The following is a 14,626-nucleotide window of genomic DNA, read 5'->3' as shown; positions in this document are numbered from 1 at the left end:
TTATATCGATAAGTAAAGCAAATCTGTTGGCTTTTTATCAGCACACTAGTTTATCTGCAAAAAGGGAAACAACACATGAAAATATGCACTAGAGATGCACAACATTGATCTGAAGCAGGAAATGAACACATGCACTAGAGATGCAGGAAATGAACACACACTAGAGATGCACACCATTATAGGACAATCAAGCAATTACATTGAAACGGAAATAGCTTACTTAATTCGCTAAAAAAACACTTAATCCACTATGGTTTGCTAGGCAACTTGTTTAAGAGGTTGGCTTAGGCTAACTGTATCAAGGGGAATTTGAGTCAATTAAAATATCCTAGTAATGAATCCCATTTCCTATTCACTCCAATTAACATCAATTCAACACAATTACATGCTCATCAACGCAAATATGATGTATTTAACTCAAATCAACTCATTTATACATGACATTAACTCCAATTAACTCAATCAAATTACCCAAGTCGTAGAATTACACATGATATTACCACAATCAATCAATAAATTATTTAATTGTAAAAAAATTCAATTTACAGTAACAATAATGGGATGAATCAACCCGATAAACTGAAAATAATGTCGTAAAGTGAAGAAACGACAATGTACCGCCACCTCCATAGTTTGAAAACACAGACACCAATTCAGATCGACATAGAAAACTGGGGCAACTTCAATTCCATATGAGAATCAGTGGAATTATGGAGAACATGCTCTCCACCTGCAATATCTTTTGGAGGAGAGTCAGACCATTCAGGAGAACGAAACACCAGTTGGTTTAGCAACGGAAAATAGTAACGGAATGGAACGGGATTGTAAACAAACGATGAGTTCACGCCTGTTTTGGACGTTAGAGGTCCTACCCGCATGTTTACAATTTTGCCCTTACTAAAAAGGTGGAAATGACTGGTGCGCCCTCATATAAACGAGTCTTGTTAATATTGCATATTAACCAGTATTTTCTCGTAGGAAAACAAAGGTTTAAAGGAAAGTGATATAATAACAAGGGTGCACCTAAATAAAAATGCCTAAAAGAATGAAATTCCGACATACTTGACTAGTTTAAATCTATTTTTTGGCAATGCTTTGATTTAAGGGAATTACGGTAATTTAAATGAGGTGGCTGTGTTGAAAAGTTGCGATAGTGAATGAAGTTAATTCAATTACTAGGTTATCCCGTCAATAATAATAATAATAATAAGGGGCGTTGGTTAGCTTTTGCCGAATAACATATTACCCCCTTTGTTTTAAATACTTGCTCAATTTTTCTATGCGCAGAGTTTTAGAAGAAATTAGAGAAAGTAATAAAAAATTGAGGTAGTGGGGTTGGTAGAAGAATAAAAAATTGTAAAAAAAACCAAAAGTAGTGGAGTGAATTGAAGGAGAGAGAATATGGAATTAATAATGTTAGATCCACTCGGTGAGAGAAATTAATTAAATATTGTAAAAGTTTTCTAAATAAGGAAATGGAGCAAGTATTTAAAAACGGAGAGAGTATCTCATAAAATATGTTATTAACAAAGTATTAATATATATTTTCAAAATATAACTTTTATTACAATTTTCATCAATATTTTAATTATACGGAGTATAAAAATAAGGGCAAACTAGTGCATCGGCATGTGTGCAAAGGTTGAATGTGTCGGCCTGAAATAGACGGAGTATAATGGGAAACAAGCATTATAATATAGGACAAGGGGAAATGGGGAATTACATTATAAGATCTTTGGGCAAAATAAAGAGAAAGAGCAAAAAAACAAAAGGGTAATGATATATATAGCCCTTGGGCATCCTATTACATAAAGCATTGAGAGCAGAACAATTTTTTTTTTTTTTTTTTTTTTTTTTTTTTTTTTTTTTTTTTACTTCAGTTGAATATCCCAAAACTAAATGGATAGTTTAGAAAAAGTAGGCATCCAAACCTTGGGGGACAATATACATAACAATATCAAGAAATTAAACATCACTCATCATCATGGGTATTCTTCTGGAATTTGCTTGAGAAGTTTGACTTGCAGTTCATACGCATCATCCCCACGAAGCATATCACGCATCCATGTGACTTTTGTCTTCATTGATACCTAAATATACAGGTGAAGGGGAAGATGTACTAATTATATGTAGGAATGTAGCCCAAAAGATAAATATTGCAATGATGACTCTGTAAGATAAATATTGCAACGATGACTCTGTAAGAAGGTTAACATTCATTCATTCCTTTCCAGAAGATGAAAGTTGCACATACAATTGGAAGCATAGGTGAAAATCTTAACGGTAAGGTGAGAGAACTCACAGCAAAGGCATACACCACAAGATAATAATATATAACAATCTCCCCCCCCCCCCCCCCCCCCGCGTCTTCTTTTTCTTCCCCGTGACAACGTAAAAACAAATGGGCTTGAGAAAAATGCTTTATGGCGGTGATGAGAGGAGCTTCAATAAAGACCTCCTCCACAAACAAAAGTTAAAAAAAAAAAGAGAAAGATATAGTGAAACAGATAGTATTAGCTAGATCTCTTCAAGAAACCTATCCAGGCAGCTGATGAGGCTAGAAATCTAGATACAGATCCTATCAGCTTATAATGCCAATCTGAAAATTAGATTTCAGTGGCACACTCTGCTTCAATATGGAAACAAGTACTCCATTAATATGATTAAAAAAAAAAAAAAAAAAAAAAAAAAACAAACAAAAAAAAAAACAAAAAAAAACACTAGCATTAGATAGCAAGAGCTCACCATCTCCAGCGCTCCTCTGACCACACCATTTAAAACATTGCAATAGTGAAGGCCTTGGCACGTGTCAGGAAGCTAAACAAAATCTACCAAAGGGTTGTCCTCCAAGACAAGGCTGCAAGTTGTTCCCTCTGCATCTCAATTAGTGACTGTTGCACTCACCCCCAGAAACATTTTGAAGCCAACCTGTTAGCATGCCATAAAATCTGTTAGAAAGTTTTAAAAACACCTATATACCACATAAAACAAAATAAAGGATACTTTATTTATAAAATTATAGAGAAATATGGTGTACCTTCATGCTGTTCAACAACCATATTTTTGTTCCAAGCACATAGGATAATCAACAACATAGAAAACACTATCTTACAAAGCCATCAGCTAATATGCTATTAGATAGACTAGCTTTTAAACAATCATCACATTAAACAGGGCTTATCATAGCATGACAATTATTCAAGTCACAGACTCATACCAACTTCAAAACTTTGGAAGCTTCTCTTATATTAGCATCATTAGAATACAATAATCCGTCTTTAAGGAAGCTAAACATAATCATATACTTGTAAGATTTTTATTCTCTCTTAATCTCTCACTCCCTCTCTCGAATGACTTAGACAAGAGTGAGATATTATTCATATTTAACTAAAAACAATCGGACAACTGTATAATTTGTACAATTACAACAAGGAAAAAATTCAGAACAGGAGTCCAATGAGACTGACCTGATTTTACAATTTAGCTTAACAGAAACAAGATAGAATTAATTGGTTTTAATTACCTCAATTGTACAAAAACATGTCACATTTGTGGTTTACTAGTTTATAAGCTTAAAATTACTGATACATACAAATTTAGCTTAATTCATTGACCTGCTAGTTTATAAGCTTAAAATTACTGATACATACAAATTTAGCTTAATTCATTGACCTGCTACGAGTATTGATATAGAATTACTATCTGAGTCATACTTCAAAGAAATTCCAATTAAGGGGAAAATTTACTCTATGTCGTATGTCAGAATTAAGGAATACTAGCTGATTCAGTTGAGGAATACTGGAGCTAAAGCGCATTTAACTGAGACAGATCAACTGCTGTAATCAATAGATGCTACAATATGTAACTGACAAGCCAGAATGCACTCCAAATTTGCATGTAGACAATAATAAGAAATACAGCATGAAATGTAACCTTTGCAATTACTTCAGCAGTTTCCTTGAAGTCCACACATCTGGAGACATTGGATTTTGCTAAGAACTCATCAATCAACCGCACACCAATATTATAACCCCTACAAGAAAATTGAACATCAAATAAACAATTACAGGTTGAGACACAACAGATAATTAATGTGCAGCAACATGTGTTTTATCAATGTAAAAACAATACAAGAAAAAGGGAAGACACAATCCATAATGGATTTTGAGTTACAGAATGTTTATTAGCTACAAGGAATTTTAAAAATAGAACTGCAGCTAAGTTTGGACGCTTGAAAATGCACAAATGTTCCTAAACTTACATGAAAAAGCAAGACTTGATATCGACATGTAAAAAAAAGACCTAATAAATTGTCTAGTATCTATCACCAAGTTGTTATAACGTTAAGTTACAATAAGTGAAGTGTCAAAAAAATCCTTACCAATCACATAATGTCTAGCACATATCATTTCAACTGCAGAATATCTTACCAGTAATTAAAACCTTTTACAGTCTAGGCGAGAAGTGATGTTGGCTTTACATATCATTGCCAAAAGAATCATCGCTATGAATCCAAAAGCTTTAACAAAGTTTTGGACTTTTAGTACTACTTAATGCAGGCCTTGCATGAACTGGTAATCCCTAAACCTATAAAAGCACCAAGTATCATAATTTCTATAACTCCTTATGAATAGTGTGCTTCCCATATTGGCCCAAAATTTTAACTAGCATTTCCTTATGAATAGTGTGCTTTCCGAATTGCCCTCAAAAAATTGTGCATGTGAAAGCCCATGTGGTCCCTCAGTTGCACTGCCCAAATATCCCCTGAATTTTAACTAGCTTTTCTTTATCAATAGTGTTCTTCCCGAATTGGCCCTCAAAATTTTCTCTCTCCTCCCACCTCAATCTTTACGCATGGTCTGAGCACTTTGACCATCTTCATCATCTCACCTTTTCATCGGAAGGTAATCTATGAATTAGGAAGTATTTTGATCGGAAATTTTCGATTTGCAGTTTGATTTCCTCCTCCATCATTGCCGGAAAATTAGCCATCTGGTGCTGCACCCAGTGGAAGCACCGCCGCTATTAGCGTTTTAAAATGCTGCAGCGGAGGTGCCGAGAGTGCGAATGAAGGATCTTCAAGGAATTCCGACCTCCCAGATACACCAGGTTGGCTTGTGTTGCATCTCTCTCAAGGTTTTACTTTTAAATTCTTTCCCAAAATTTTCTTGCACAATTCTCTGATTTTTAATTGTTCTATTTTGATTTCATCATTTTAATTGAATTAATTTTGTAGGCTGATCTGAATCGAGGCTATGGTGGGTACTGGGTTTAACATCAGATGGGCATTGTTACTCTTGCATCACATTTTTCCACTGGTATTTTCTCCACTGATTTCAACTCTCTATAACCCAGATCAAGTTTGGGTTTCTGTTTTTTTTAAAAATTTAATTTAATTTTATCTTTTGTGGGTCTTTTGTGAAAAAGAGATTTTAGTGTGTAACAGATGGGTTTGGGTTTAAGAGATCTTATTTACCTTGTAGATAGTTTAAAAATTGCAGCAAATTCAGAGTTCAGAATATTTTTAAAAATATTCTGGCAGAATCTAGAGCTTCTTCGGGTTGATGTGGAGAGGATACATCGGAAGAGTGGTGTGAAGTACCGTTGGTTCTACAATATCTCGAGCAACTCTGGAGGGAATTTGAAATTAAAGACAGAAAGTACGACGTTTTTAGCAATTGAAAGTTGTAAGTTTTCTTCGATTTTTGATTTGGCATCGTCAATATATTCAATCTTGGTTTTCTTTTTAAGTGCTAATTCAAGGAAAGAGGTAACATTTAACTATTTAAGGTTTATAAAAGTTAAAAAATATTTAAGTGAAATTGTGGTGAAGGAACCATTCGTTTTAATTTACAAATTCAAGCTTCAATTAAACTCCCATTCTTCCACACGTGAGCAGGTAATTTCTTCGATTTTTCCCTTTTATGTGATGATTTGAAATTGTTGGATTGCTTAATTTTTAAATGGGGTGCTTGTTTTTGGGTTAATTGTTTGATTAAATTTCTGGGTATTTGAAAGATACTAGGAGTGCTATTTAACATCTACGGAGTATTAAAGCTGAAAATGTGCTCCTCCTTAGGGTTGTTGATCAAATTCTATTATTCATAAGCTAAAAAGAAGTGTCTTGATTGTTCTTTGTATTGGTAGGCAATGATAATTGTAGCGTGTGAAATTATTATTGTTTTATCAGTCCATTGATTCATTGAATGATTATTTGAAGGATGTTTGTGAACACATTTGAGTATCTTGGTCTGGCTGTTGTATAACTGGTGTTGCAATGGTCTACTATTTTGCTGAAAAATTATCGTTTTCTAATGTTTGATGTGTTCATTTCTGGCATATATATTGAAGATTGTACTCTGTATAATAGTTTAAACAAAGTAACTATCTAAAAGCATATCGTACTCTTGCACATAATAAACTCCAAAGTTATGAAAGGCCTTCACTGGCCTTCAGCAAAATTCATAACCAATGACAGTAAACTTTCTTCAAATTTAGTTTACATTACAGCCTCCATCTTCCCTATTATTTCTACCTCTGCTGCTCTAGGTTTAAGGATTATTACAAGCTATTTCTACTTCTTCTTTTTTTCTTTTTTTTTTCTTTTTTAACTTATTTTACTGCCAAAAACTAGAACTTATTATTTTTTTTTTTGTTTTGTATTGTAGGATGTCAAGCATACTTTACAAATGCACACTTCCATGGTGTGAAGGTTGTCATTGGAAAGGGATGAGTGATCCTGTGAGTGCAAGTTAGTGTGATTACTTTAAGATATACAACGTAAAATTATAACCCTTCTCTACTTAATTACTTAATCAAGCACATCTAGAGAATCAAGCAAAAATAAAGTGGACCAAAAATAAGCTACATGATCCATGCCACACTGTGAGCTTTACGATAGACACAAACATGAGAAATTAAGAACTGATAATACCTACTATTATTACCTAAATTAGAGTTCCTACTGACATTTAGTTTTTTTCTTCTTGTCTAATTTTTAAATTAGATGGGCATGCATGTTTTCTTTTGATTATGATTATAATATTGTTGAGTATGATGTAATTGGATGTTGTGCATAATTTTTTTTAGATTGGGAATACAAATAATTGATCTTTAATGCCTTATGACAAGGGATGGATTCATAGTTTAGGTAAGTGAGTTGTGAATTACTCGAAATTGAAAGGATTACATCTATGGTTATGTTCTCATAAAAATCAGTTAGGGTAAACAATAATAATTTAAATTTCTCAAAACAAAGCTGAACAAAGCTTAAGTGAGTGTTGTGAGGGATATGGGTTTGGTTAATTGTTTTTCCAGGGGTAGATTGCTGAATTTGGATAAATAGGTTTTATATACTTTTGGTTACGACTGTCAAGTGGAGAGATTTAAATAATGGGTGAAGATTAATTACTTAGTGTTGAATATCTTGTGTGTGTATATATATGATTCGCTCTAAAGCTGCATTTTCTTGAATTGGGTCGAAAGAAACTATTGGTAATCCTGCTTTAGAGAGTCAAAAGAAACTTCTGCGGGCTCAAATGGAGGTGGGATCCTTCAGTCCATAGATCATCCATTCCTGCCCACATTGTAATCACATATTGGAACACATAATCATTCTAGTTTGGTGCTAGAGTTCTAGAGGTGATCTGCGCTCACTTCGGCAGAGACAAACCCCTTTCGTGATTCAGTTTTATTGGTTCTAATTATATTTCTGCCTTCTCTGCTAGGTCATCTGTTTGGATGAAAGAACTTGCAACTTACCCCTTATAGTGGTCTCCCTTCGGAAACCAAATCAGCAGTTTAAATTTCAGCATGTCGGGGGGTGATCAAGTTCAAAATGTCGCGAAATTTACCTTCAATAATATTATATGCTACTATTGTTGCCAGATGGAGCAACTCTCACCACATCATAATCCTACTTGCAGAACTCAGATTTAATACTTAAATCTTGTATTTGTAAGTTATAACCAGATGTATTTTGGTATTGTGTTTTTTGGAGGGAGTGGGATATGTTTTGGCATATATCTATTTGTATTTAACTTCTTAATTCACTGATGACATAGTGCATTATAATTTGCAGGACACTTTCATGTTGCTAAAGCTCTGAATGTATCTCGACACATACTCTTCACTGTGCCATGCATGGAAGTAAGTTTTCTGACTAAGGGAAATATATTTTGACTAGATGATTTTCTTCTCTAGATTTTTCTTGTTTTAGAGTAAATTATGCCAGGATATTGATTGAGGGTTAGAATTTATCTAAGAGTGGCACTTCCAAATCTCTAAAACCATTCTGGCAACTTTTTTGAGATTTTTTTTACTCTGTTGTAAGGTCATTTTGGCACCTTAGTGAAACAACTAAAGAATTACAGTCAATAAAAAAAGTGACTTAAGATGATTTTTTTTTTCAATTTTTTTAATATAAGTTAAGAAGCGTGTTGAGGCATTGAACCTAAGGCTCATAAGACATTCACTTTGAATTGCTTAGATCTTTTAAGTCATACCTGCAGTGCACACTGGAATGAGATACTGAGCTCAGATAGTTGCGAAGTATATGTTCATCTGTCAAATCCCAGGTAGAGGGCCTTGAAATTTTCAGGAGGATCATTCTGGCAGGTTGTACGTATTGAAAATGAGGTACAAACTACTTTCCAGCAGAGATATATGGTAAGGATATAGCTTATAGCCATGCTTTGTCCATGAGGTTTGTGCTTTGCCACAATTAGTGCGGCAAGGGTGAGAGTATGTTGTGTGTGTGGACTAGATAGACGTTGCTTTTATGTATTCATGTAATCATGTGTCTGCTTTGCTTTGAGGTGGGCTGTAATGTGTTGGTAGTTGCGAGCTGGGCTTGTGTTGTTGGATGACAAGGGGGTGTGAGTGATGGTGCAGAGCAACAAGAGTGGATAGATAAAGCCATATTTAACTTCATTCTCGGTAAATGATTCTATAATATGAAATATGATGCTTTGACTTCACCTTAGCATTAGGTTTTATTATTTACTTTTCAAATTTCTGCTATGATTGGGTGTCGTATTATGGTATATATAATTTATGTCGAATCCATTACAGTTTTTGAAAAACCTATTGCCTATTAGCTCAAATGGTAGAGCAATGTGCTACTGCACATGTATGTAGGTTCAAGTCCTACATAGGTTGGAACTATATATATATTAATATATATAGTGATTTTATTAGCTTTAATTATATGCATTAGTGGGCAAATAGCATGGATCAAACAAGTATGTGGATAAAAGATCACATAAGAAAATCAAGGCAACTATCTTAAGAGAGAAAAAAAGAAAACATTCACTATTGAAAAATTATTTATGAAAATAAGGTCAATTGGCTTTGGAGAGGTGAAACACTAATTAAGAAAGATCACATACAAATATAGAGGCAATTAACTTAGGTGAGAGAGAGTGAGAGAGAGAGAAATGGGGCACTTATAAGAAATATCACTTGAGAAAATTGACGCAATTAGCTTAAGAAAAACAATTAGCTTAGAAAAAGGGTTACTAAAATTAGTGAGAGAGATAGAGAGAGAAAGCGAGAGAGAGAGAGAGAGAGACTACTAAGGAAAAACCACTTAAGAGATTAAAATCAGGGCAACTAGCTTAGCAAGTCACCTAATAGAGAGAGAGAGAGAGAGACCATTTAAGAAAAATCATTTGAGAGAGACCACTTTAGAAATCTCACTTAACAACGAGAGGGAAACCACTTGAAAAATTACTTATGAAAATAAGAAAAATTAGCTTAGGGAAAAGAGTTACTAAATGTTAAAAAGAAAGAGAGCCACTTAAGAAATATCAATTAAGAAGAAAAATGACTCAAGAAGAAAGATCACTAAAGGAAAAAAAAAAAAGATAGCTTAGAACTCAGGGGAATTAGTTTAGGTGAGAACACATAAGTGATCAATTTAATTTAAAACGTAAAAGTGAAATCCTTTTAAGTAACAAAAAAAGTGATGTTTATATTTTTTCAAATTTGAAAGTTACCTCACCTCAAATGACAAGCTTAATTTTATAAATTCTAACATCAAAATTGAATTGTCTTGTATCACTTTTATTGAGTTCATCAAATATAATATAGATTAGATGTGATTTTTAAGTATCAAATACGTGCGATTTTGAAGCCAATGGCATTGTGAGTGGCTTTGGCGATTTTTCACTAATTTTAAGTGTGTTTTTTAAGTATCAAACTCGCGCGCTTTTAGCATCAGAACTTTAAGTATGATTGTCACTAAAACTAACGACCATTGAATTAATGATTAGTGAATTTTCATCTAGGATATGAGATACCATAACTTAAAATTAGGTAAACTAAAATTTCAACTTCACTTATTCACATTTACATAAACTTCTACACATATCAAGTATAGCCTTAGTGTATTTACTTCTAATAATATTTTACATTAGGCCTTTTACGCGTAACCTTTCTCTAGCCTTATTAAGTATTAAGCTTATCTACATAACATCTGTTATTATTACTAAACAAGAAATAAAAACCCAATTTTTTACTTTGATCTCACAACACCACCTCTACGTTATAAAACCAATACTTATGAAAAATAAGGCATAACACCTAAATTATATTATGAATAATAGTACTAGCTTTATTCATTTTATACATTTATTTTTAACTAACCTCCAAACAATATTTAACACAAACAATGATTTCTTACATTTATTTTTCTAATGAGAACTCATTTCTTACATTACAATACACAACGTAAACTAAATTGCACATTTTGCATTTCAATTCAAACTCATAACATACTTAAATATTAAATTTTAAAAACCCCCAAAATTGCCACATTTCTAAATACGTCAAACAAATCGATTTACAAACTAAAAGCGTGTGTATCGCACTCTAGCCCCCTAGTTAAACCAAAATTCAGCTAAAAAGGGGTACTAAGAGATGCACAATACTTCACAAATATTATCCGACTCTTCATTTCACTTCAAACACCCATGGAAAATACTAAAAACTTGTTTAGGATGAAAAAGATACAAATTTTTAATGAAGTAGACAGGTCTAAAAACTGGACACTTGCTTGTACGACACTAACAACCAATTTGACTTTTAAATGTTCATGCCAGAAACATTCATCAGCAATATTGACTAGTTTAATACTTCATATTTTAAGAGGTCTAAATGTAATAAATCAAGACAAGCAGAGCAAGATAATAATCGGGGAAAAAAAGGTTTAAACAGTGGTTCACCACCACATCAGCACCCAGCAATCTACCAATCCACAGAAGAGAAAATAATTGATTGACAAGCATGCCACAAGACCCACAATAAAGAAGTCAAAGAAAATGAAGAAATTAAGAATGAATTTGGAGAGAGGTTACATTTGATCAAGCTGCTTGTTAACTTCATCAACTTCTTCCAGATCTGTAATTAGTTGACGAACTATTGCTCCATACGTTAATGTAAACAATTCCGCATTCTATTGCACCAATCCAAGCCAATTCATGCAATCAATCAATCAATAAATCATCTTATTTTCAATCAATTTTTGCTCTTGACTAATAACTAAACAATGTTCTTAAATCGTAATTACTATCAATTGTAATTTTCAATCAAATTATTCCAAGAACAATAACATGGGAATGCAATTATAAGAAAAGAAAAAAAAAAAAAAAAAAAAAAAAAAAAAAAACTAACTCACAACACGCTCAGCACTGGCAAAGATGGCCTCCCCAGATCGTAGAGCAACCGCCGGCATGTTCTGATCTCACTGCTTTCAAGAGAGATTTCGAGAAAGAAAGAAAAAGAGAGAGAATACAGGGAGATTTTGCGACAGAATTAACAAGAAATTGACACCAAAATCAAAATTATAATTCAACAACAAAAAAAAATTAGACACCAAACTTACATGCAAACTCAGACCAAAATTCATCCAAAAAACAAGAATTCTAACAATCAAAAAAGGGGGAAAATAGTTAGGGTTTGTCACAAACCTCACAAACAGAAAATGCCGAAGTTACGACATGCAAACTCAGAGGATGCAACTGGAGGAGAGAGACTCCAGCAGTGTCGTCGCCTGTGTCAGTCGATGTTGCAGTCGAAAGTGGCAGCGTCGCAACGGCGTAGAGTGCGATTGCGGCGTCGGATATGGTGGCGTCAGGTGGCGCTGACGGCGGAGGAGAGAGAGAGTGAGTGAGCGCGCGTGTGTTTGTGTATGACTACTGCTTTGACCGTAGATTCAATTAAATAATTCATGGGGGATACTAAATGCAGAATAGTTTTTCCTAAATGTAGAATAATTTAATTTTTTAAAAAAGCTTTATTCCAATTCTGCCCTTATTATAATTTAATCCTTTACACTCCTACCTATATATAATCATAATTTACAAGCATATTTAAACATATTCAACCTTTCATCTCAATCTTTAATATTCAATAATACTACCTCCGGTCTACTTTACTAGCAATTTTGAGGGTGATTGCGGAGGCCGAGACAAAACTTTTAAAGGGTGAATTAGAAAAAGCAAGAGTATGTAATTAGGATATAAAATTGGAGGGAATTGTTGTGGTCCCATTTTTGACTTTTATAACCCATTGTACTTTTGTGAAAGTAGTGGGAAATTCCCAACCTTATTTCCTGGCAGTGAAAGAAAGTAGTGGGAAATTTTTTTTCCCATCTTGTTTCCCTCCCAAATTTTCCCCAAATTTCGAATTTTTTACCAATTTCCCCCAAAATTTAAATTTACCAATTCAATTCAAACAAAATTCCCTATATAAAAGAAGGGCTTCTCTTCCAATTCCCTATTTTCAAAAGATCAGTTTTAGGGGAATTGGGGAGGAAGGAGGCCGGGGGAGGATAAGTTCAAGTTCGATTACATCAGAAATTAGTTTAGTAAATCCAAAATATAGGCATCCCTATCAAATTACAACCATCTAAATCTAGATTAGTTAAATCCTAATTCCTAAAGCTGTGTTAGTAGATGCAGCTTCATTAATTATAAGAATAGGCTCCGTTGAAGACCGTCCAAAAACCACCAGCCGCCACTTCATCACCAAAAAATTCTCCTGAAAAATTAAAAAAAAAAAAGGGAAGGGACTCATGGCAGAGTTCATAGACGAACTTATGGATGAGTTTATTCAATAGCAGCAGCTCATGGAAGATGAATTGAACGAAGAACAATTCATCCAAGAAGAGTATCAATGGTCGTCATATTCAGATCAGGAACAAGACCAACAACATGAAGATAATGATGCAGATGGCTATGATGCAGATGATGATGCAAACCAAGAAGAGCTACAACACAATGTCAGAGCAACCAGAGAGATGACAATAGAACAGAAAAGAGCAATTGTTGATGAGATTATGTTGCACATGGAGGGGGACTCACTGCCAAGAGGCTTTTTAGCCAATTTGGCAAGAAAACATTCAGTGCACAAATCTACAACAACAAGATGGTTTCAGGTAATAAAACAATCTCCAGCACAAGGTATTGTTGTTGATGTCAATACAAAAAAAAAATAGGCAGGACAGTCACAATTACAGGAGATGATCAAGGGCACATGGAAGTAGATGCAGACTGATACATGTGCATCACTTTTGGAAGGATAGTATTAGGGGACTTAATTTTGACTGCCATACATAACCTTTTCATTTTCAAACAACTTTTTGAGTTAGATTATGTGTAGGTTATGTGTACTTTTGGTAGATACAAATGGATCATTTATTTGGCAGTCATGTAATCAGTCAAGTTCATATCTTTTGATTAAACAAACATTTACAAGTAAAAGTGTATCTGTGTTTATTTTTTACAACTTATCATTTCCATCAGAATAGGTGTGTTTTCAGTCAAAGATTTAGTGAGTGTTGGTACCTCAACAAAAACCTCTGTCACAAGGTTTATGGAGCATCCAGACCACCAAGTAGCTATCAGATGAGTCCCATTATCATATGGAAAACCAAAAGGGATATGCATTAACAAAAAAGGGACTCAATGCATGAATGGAAGAATACAAGGGACAAAATTCAACACCTCCATGGATTCCATGCCAACTAGGCCAAGGTTGACAAAACCAGCAGGGGACTCAGATTCAACAGCCATAATAGAACAATCAACTGTACAATCAACCAATGCAACAAACATATAGGCAAATTTCTAAGTTCTACAGCTCAATCACATGACTTCTCCAACACCACATAACCAACAAATGCAAACCAAACCAGTATATCACCAGCAAACAACCTACATGTCCAAACATACCAGTTTTAATACAAACAAACATCAACTTTTATCAAACACCAGCATCCCAAAACAGAGAGCCAAACAAAATTAACTAGTCACAGATAATCCAACAGTCATGAAACACATTATTAGGTGAGCTAAACAACCGCAGCAACAACCAACCAAACAACTTTTCAATAAATAATTTCACAGTACAAGCATAAACAGAGAAGCTTTGAAAAAAATTAGGGTTTATAGAGTATACGCTGCGCATTCAATTACGAGGAGGGTTGAACTGAGGGTAGTAGATCTGCAGGTAAGCCTCAATCACTTCCTCCCTCGTCATGTCGTCCGGAGGTCCAGATTTGATGCGTTTAGCGCCGGAGGAAGGCCCCTCTTCACGGTCTTGGGACTCCGGTGGCTTAACCACC

The 14,626-nt window shown here is 34.1% G+C and overlaps 1 pseudogene; it reads right to left on the bottom strand.

Moving 5' to 3' along the window:
• Positions 1 to 1,697: 1,697 nt before the first annotated feature.
• Positions 1,698 to 12,243, bottom strand: LOC110722078 (annotated as a pseudogene).
• Between the last annotated feature and the right edge of the window lie 2,383 nt (positions 12,244 to 14,626).

This window comes from Chenopodium quinoa, unplaced genomic scaffold, assembly GCF_001683475.1.
Source record: "Chenopodium quinoa cultivar QQ74 unplaced genomic scaffold, ASM168347v1, whole genome shotgun sequence".
Classification (NCBI taxonomy): Eukaryota; Viridiplantae; Streptophyta; class Magnoliopsida; order Caryophyllales; family Amaranthaceae; genus Chenopodium; species Chenopodium quinoa.
Note: the sequence above shows the minus strand (reverse complement) of the source record. Positions and strands in the feature narration are given on the sequence as shown.